The sequence below is a fragment of the Magallana gigas genome, chromosome 7 (genome assembly GCF_963853765.1).
Source record: "Magallana gigas chromosome 7, xbMagGiga1.1, whole genome shotgun sequence".
NCBI classification, from domain to species: domain Eukaryota; kingdom Metazoa; phylum Mollusca; class Bivalvia; order Ostreida; family Ostreidae; genus Magallana; species Magallana gigas.
The window spans coordinates 36,785,724-36,793,250 of NC_088859.1; the positions used below are offsets into that span (position 1 = coordinate 36,785,724).

Genomic DNA, 7,527 nt, shown 5'->3' on the forward strand with positions numbered 1-7,527 from the left:
AATACCTAGAGAAGTAAATTGTGAGAGAGTCTTTGGCGTCATTCGAAAATCAATGTTCCCCAGAGTGGGCCTCAGGTGGCAAGCTGTGAGTATAATCAAATATGGTAAACCAATCAGTGGGAACATGTGTGGATGATGAAATTATGGAATTATAAAATTCGCAAAATAATCTAGTCAATTCAATAAATGGACTCTATTGCATTCCTATCTCATTAGGAAAGCTAGACCGTAAAAATAATATATAATTAGACTTCAACTATGCTAATTGAGATTTTTTAATGCCGGAAAGATGCCCTACGATAAAAACTGCTATGGTCTTTCAATGTACAGGTATATCTAGCTTACTAGATATTTCTTTCTACCAAATCCTGACTTAACAGTTATAAATAGGTATGTAGGGGATCTCATGCACCTTACGTATACTCTACCCTTCTTTAAAAACTAAGTGATCTGTGTTTTGTTACTATTATAGAGGACTGTTTATGTAAAAAAAAATGAGTCATTTTTTGATGACGCGACATATGGAACATTAAGCTCATGCTTGATGCCATGTGAACATTCTCCATTTATCCACAAACCCTTCACGCTTGGGCTGAGAGTAAGCATTGGAACATACATGATTAATAGTACATATTGTTCCAAAATTTGGTTGATATGATTCTGCATGTGGAATGCTATCATGACACATGTTCATTGGATGATGGGTGTTGAAATATTGATGTACAAATATCATAAAATGAGTAGTTCATCTTTCCACTTATGATTAAACTACATGTGTACTGTAATGTCATCTCGATATATGCATGTATAATGAATTTACTACAGTGCATGCTCAAGGATTGTGATAACGACGAACTGAATGGAAAATTTTTGTCAACATGGAAATCAATACAGCGGAACCATGTAATTTAATAATTTAATACGTACATGTAGTCCTCTTTTTGCGAATGATAATGAGTGTTTATGAATACACAACATACTGGTAAAATTACACCAGTACTTTATTCAGAAATTTAATTTGATGTTGGGTAAAAAGGACTGCATGAGGATATAACCACATGAATTTGTACCATAGTTCTAGAAGAAAGACGCGCTGTCCTGATCATTCACACACATAAGCAAAAACCATCATGGTGATAATTTTGATGGATTCCTGAAGACGAATGTGTCAAAATTAATTCTAGCTTGATTTCCCTTGAGTCCCCTTTTCCGGCCAATAATGTAGTGATTACTTTTATAAACAATTTTCTTTGCCATATACAAAACTAGATATTTGCTATCTCATGCGCATGACTATTGAACGGGGGGGGGGGGGGGGGGGGGGGAGGGTATGTCCCTGCCACGACATCTTTCTTGTATAATTAACGAGTTGAAAAAGTAAATTTGCCTCTCCAATTTATTTTTACAGCATAAAACTGTATAAAAATGACGTTTATTATAAACAAAAAATAGAACATAGATACTTTAAGCCTCCTTGATATTTTGGATTTTTTTCAAGGAATTTTTTATTTCTTTTATCCTTTTTTACAATATTTGATATGGGTGTGGAGGATTCTACCGCTCACATCCCCCCTCTTATAAGGAAAACGATGCTATATGTGTGCCTATTTCTTACAAAGGTTTGTTCGGTGAGTGGGTTTTAAATAAACGAAAAACAGCCACCCCACATATAGTAACCCCCCCCCCCCCCTTCCCCTTGAACAAAAGCAAAAATTACAAAACAAAGCAAAACAAAAACAAAAAAAAACAAAAAAAGAAAGAAAAAAAAAAGAAGAAGAAGAAAGAAAAGAAATCAACAAAAAACAACAACCCCCCCCCCCCCCAAAAAAAAAAAACCCAAACAAACAACCCCCTCCCCCACAACAAAACGCTGTTCAACCCTCTTAAAACCAATACACTATAGATAATACATGTATATGTATTCTGTCTAAAATCCATCGTTCTGTACCATATAGAGGTAAACAAGTCGGTATAAATACCGTGATATGTTGATGTTTGAAAGAATACCTACCAACTCTTCATTAAGGTGGCTCTATACACCCACAGTTTATTCTGGACAATTTTCAATAGAAAACCACAAAACATATACTTATCAAGTATTAAAATGATGATAGGGATACTATAGGTATTTTTAAAGAATTTTTTAATGTTTTTTCGTGTTTTTGTAAAATAATTTTTAAAAAGTTAATTATTAACAAATTGAGAGAAATTTTTTGTCATATGATGGATATTTCCTTTGGACATCTAAAAAAAATATCACACTTCTTAACATCAAAAAATGTTATTATTGCATTTTTTTTTTAGTATTTCCCCAGAACTTTTTTTTTATATTTTCTTACTCTGTTCACATATCATCTGAAAAAGCTGCTTAATGTATTTTAATAAATGTGCCATAAAAAAAATTGAATGAAAATCATTGCAAATAAATACGAAAAATATTTTAAATTTTATTTAGTGTGAAAGTTCCTGAGTTATTGTTCCTAAGTCCCAAGGCCCAAACACCTTGGGGACTTTTCATTTCTGTGTTGAAAATTTCCTAAATATCATGTTGGAATTATAAATACATGCATATTTCATTATAGGCCTACATATAAGTGAATATATTCGCTTTAAATAAAGGGGAAAATTAACAAATAGGATTTATGTATCCCAACCTAGCTGCCAGAGAGAAATTCAAAGCCACCCTCCCATCCCCTGAAGGTGGTAAGGAACATAATTATGTCGATATTATTGTGGATTTAAGTATATTATAATTGAAATACTTTCACCGGTTAGAATTTTCTTTCACAGTATTCAATAAAAAAATACGTTTTAGAAAAATTTGGAAAGTTAAAATTTTTATCATCCTCAACGGGATTCGAACTCTTGACCTACAGATTTATAGTGAACCCACTGACCCACTGCGCTACGCTGTAATAAGACGATGATGGGAAAGAAACTATTTAAAAAATTATACTTGATTTTTATTGTTTATTTCGATAAATAAAACGACACAACGTGAAGGTGTCACATACCACATTACTGGTAAGTAATGCATTTTCCAATTATAAAATTCAATCTTTTCATTTAACAAATTTTTCAAAAGAGCGGACCCCACACAATTCGCCTCAGTTTAAATCAGCCAGTACCGGAATTGCATGCTTCCAGATTTACTTTTTTGCGTACTGCGTCATCAAAAAGTGGTGTATAGAGCCACCTTAAAATCATCATAGGCGGTATGAGTAATTTTATTCTTGGGGTATGGTCGCGATTTGAATGAAGAGTCAGGAGTAACTAATGACAACCGCGATATACAGAGCTAATAACTATTTCATATCTCAAGAGTGCTTCCGTCACAGAAAACTCCACTGATTTAAGAAATATATTTCTTGAGTCACAGACCTGAGAAACTGGGTAATAGCACTAAATGTTACTCATGTAAATAAAACATTGATTAAAGCTCCGTATCCTCTCGTATGTAACAGCACACAGCTTTACAAAACGTTGAAAGTCATACAAAATCTCGGGTTACAGCCGTTGTACAAAGATTTGATAGGACTAGCTGGTTGCAACGAATTTTAGCCAACATCAGCAATGATACAGTTGGAACTATGAATATAAAGCATTCAAATATAAAATATAAAATTTGAAACTTTTGAGCGGTTGAAATTGTAACCGGAGTTCTAGTATTTTATGAAGAAAGTAATTATTTTATAATAACATATGAATACTCTCAAGTTTTTCAGTTCTTATCGAACAAAGTACATTGTAAATGAACGGAAAATGCATCGATTCTAATTTAGATGCTTCTAATTATGATTAGACCAGCTTCTGAAAATTAAAAGCACTTTTTCTAAAATAAACGGGTCAGAAACACTTGGCTAACGATAATTTGCCAGATCCGAAATATTTATCCGGGAAAAAAAGAGTTGACCCATTCTCAAATGAAGAGTAACGCCCCTTCTTTACTTCCTTTTCCGCCATCAATATCAAAGCGGTATGTGTCTGTGAATAATCGCAGCTACAATCAATTGAAATCAACATAAACGTTAGAGAAACTCATTTGCGAAGAACTGAATTGAATGAAGAAAACATTGTTTATTGATATTTTTTGCTGATTTCATTTGATTATTGTCTTTAAGTCTACTAAAATCAAATGTTTACATGCATCTCCAACCACATAAATGTAAACATGATTAAATTTTGGATATATTCGTTGTAGGTTGCATCTGTAAGGCTTCAGAATGGTAAGTAAGAACTGTTATTCATTGTACCTGAGCAGTGATCAGGTCAATACAACGGCGTACATTATGAAATCGTTTTATCGCGTTTGAAGACTGCGCCAAATTTGAAGTGTTAACACGTTTAAAGGCTGCATTAATTTTGACGATGTCTTGATGAAGGAAGGAGCTGTTTGGTAGAATTACAGGAAACTCGTGATATTGGGGATTTGCTTAAGATTTAGACTGCTATTAGATAGCTTTGTAAAACTTCAGGTGCAGCTAAGATGTTGTGAGTAGTTTTCGGTGCAGATATCACAAGAGCATTAAATTTTGCTGTATTAGGCACGTTATATCGTGTTTGCAAGTTGGGAGGAATGCTCAAGAAAATGTACCCAGGAGAAAACGTACCCAAATTATAGGGTACGTTTTCTCCAGGAGAAAACGTACCCGGGTACGTTTTCTCTAAGAGAAAATCTACCCTATGAAAATAATAAATAATGGTTTTCACAGATATTCTTAAATAAAACAAAATAAAATATACCATGAACATTTGAATCATTTGTTGCTGTTGTTATTAAATGCATACAATAATTTGTAACATACAAATACACGAACATGGCCTGAACATTTTAATTAGTCGACAATTAATCCACCATAAACGGAACCGTTAAATAATTAGTTTTTATTGCAATCTCATTTGGAGAACTAAATGATGAGTATCTGAAGAAGTTGATATCGCGTTTTTTAAAACATTTTTTTAAAAATTATCTTTAAAACAAAGTGGCTTTAATAAAACCAAGTCCAAGTCTTTTAAATATTTGTTTGATTCATATATATGGAAAGTACTACGAGATGTAACATTGAACAGTCAATTTGCTTCCGACGCCACTGACATGTATAATGTGTGGAGAGTGAATATTTTTACCTCATGCGCGGGGAGGCAATACATAATATTACATAATAATAACTGCTCAGGTATTTAATTGATTATCACTATAATTAAAATCAGGGATCTCACATAGAGACACTCAAATCGGTAAGGCTACCGATAAATGGATAATTAGATGAAGTAGACTGATAACAATTTATGACAGGTCATTCGTACAAAAATAAAAGTTGCTACAATTATTATAAAGATATTATTCATAAAATGAATATATTTCTATACATCTATGCATTGAAATATGCATAAAAGTAGCATTTGAAAATTAATTGAAAATATTAAAAACTATTAATTAGTATAATTATGATTTTCATAGGGTACGTTTTCTCTTGGAGAAAATGTACCCGGGTACGTTTTCTCCTGGAGAAAACGTACCCTAGAGATTGGGTACGTTTTCTCCTGGGTACGTTTTCTCCCGGGTACGTTTTCTCCTGATACCATTGGGAGGGGGCAGACTCATCCAAAAAATCTTGACAAGCCAAAAAAAAAAGAAAGGCAACTTAAAGAAAACTGTTCATTGCTGCGAGAGAAAGTGGGGGCCCCCTCTTGTAGACAATTACACACATTATACAGGGTTTTCATGAATGAAACTATGAAAGACTGTGTAATGGATTATTGTTGAGAAAGCAACATAATCAAACCTTGAATTCTGTGATGTGTCCCTGAATGCATTATAAATGATGAGCCAATTTGGGGGTCAGTATATTTTGATAATAAAGTAAATAAATACATATGAGTACCCAACTTCAGTGGTTGTTTCAAACCTTGAAATGTTGTGTAATGTGTTTCAAATTCAGCAAAAAAAGTGCATGTCAGTTGAAAAACGATTGCAGCTTGCATGTAAAAAGCAAAACTTAAAAAAAATCTTTAAGATGAGTGTAGTTATGTGATTTAAAAGCAACATCATGCTTAATTTTTAGAATGTTTTATTAAAAAAGATTTTCATACTCTTTGCTGCAACTTCTGCATTCTGCACGAGTTTCATTTGGTGAAATGACATTTCCAGTTGGCAAGCAATGCTTTGTCTCTGTTTACTCATGTATTAGATGTTACTCATAGAGAATAATCATTTCCATGTATGAACTGTAGTATCAAAGTTTTTAAACTACATTTGGTTCTAATTTGATTTTTCAGCCAAAGCAGATTCAAGAAATCAAGGATTTCCTTCTGACTGCAAGGAGAAAAGATGCTAAATGTAAGCAATTGTGTGTCTCTATCTGCTTATCTAGTGTGTTGAATGCATGTTAATTATTTGCCAGAATTGAGAATGTGAAAGAAATTCCACATTATACAATTTATTTTAAATGGGCCCTCTTTATGGTTCAGGGATGCCAGATCTTTTTTAGGCCACATAAAATTAATTTTTAGATTATCATCCTGATGTGCAGAAAAAATGGAGAGAGTGGGCAGATGTTATTTATTTAAAATTGAATATATTTTCACATTCTTCAAATAACAACTGCTCTATTTTTTATTCATCGTAAAATGTTAATATGAGTATACAAATCGGTTTGAAATCATTTGATTCCAAGTTATTTCAACTGTTACTGCATGTAGACATTTGTATCCTTATAACAAACATAACTGACTATTCACAATGTAAGAAAGTAAGTAAACTATGGTTTGAAAGGTTGTAAAGCTATCAAATAAATTTAGTAAACCTAATACATACAAACCTTGAAAGAATAATGAAAATTGTTATAGACTCATACACTTTTAATTCCGTCAAAAGCTAGCTGATTTGTAGAAATTGCAGCATCTACATGTATAGCACTAAAACTGATACTGATATAAATTTTAAAAGAAAGTGAACAGAGTAGATGTATACACTGAATTTGATTTTTAGCAACTATAGACTTGTAAATGATGATATGAAAGCTTCTGACACCTCTTACGTGAGTGTTCTTACACAATGAGTATACTGAGCTTTTTCTATCACTCTGATACAAGTTAAGTTGTGATAGCAACATTTATGTGGAAAAGATGTGTTCTCTGTATTTCACTTTGTTTCTCTCTAAGAAGGAGTCATGATTTGACACCCAAGATTGTCATTCAAGTTAGAGAGTATTAAAAGCAAGATGAAGTATTTTCAAATCAAAGCTTTGTTTTAATTTTATTAACTGGGTTTGCCAGTGGAAAAATTTGGTTATTAAAATGGTGAAAATGGTGTGTAGGCGGCTGCCAAAAGGGTACCCTCATTGTACGCATAATACCAGCTTTTGAACTTAGTCATTTTTTGGCAAAATATTGCAAAAAGGGTAACCTAATTGTACAGATAACTCCTCCTATAGTTTTCAAGATAGGAAGTTGTTCTTTTGCAGATTAATTGTACATATATCAGAGGTGTGCTTATTGCTAGGATTTTGATTTCTGATAATTTAT

General features: G+C 32.7%; 1 long non-coding RNA gene across 1 annotated transcript; it reads left to right on the forward strand.

Annotated features, from left to right (window-relative positions):
• Positions 1 to 3,956: 3,956 nt before the first annotated feature.
• Positions 3,957 to 6,340, forward strand: LOC136270078 (uncharacterized). The gene is made up of 3 exons (XR_010707749.1): positions 3,957 to 3,976; positions 4,202 to 4,226; positions 6,280 to 6,340. It is a non-coding gene; the product is annotated as an uncharacterized lncRNA (long non-coding RNA).
• Positions 6,341 to 7,527: the final 1,187 nt, after the last annotated feature.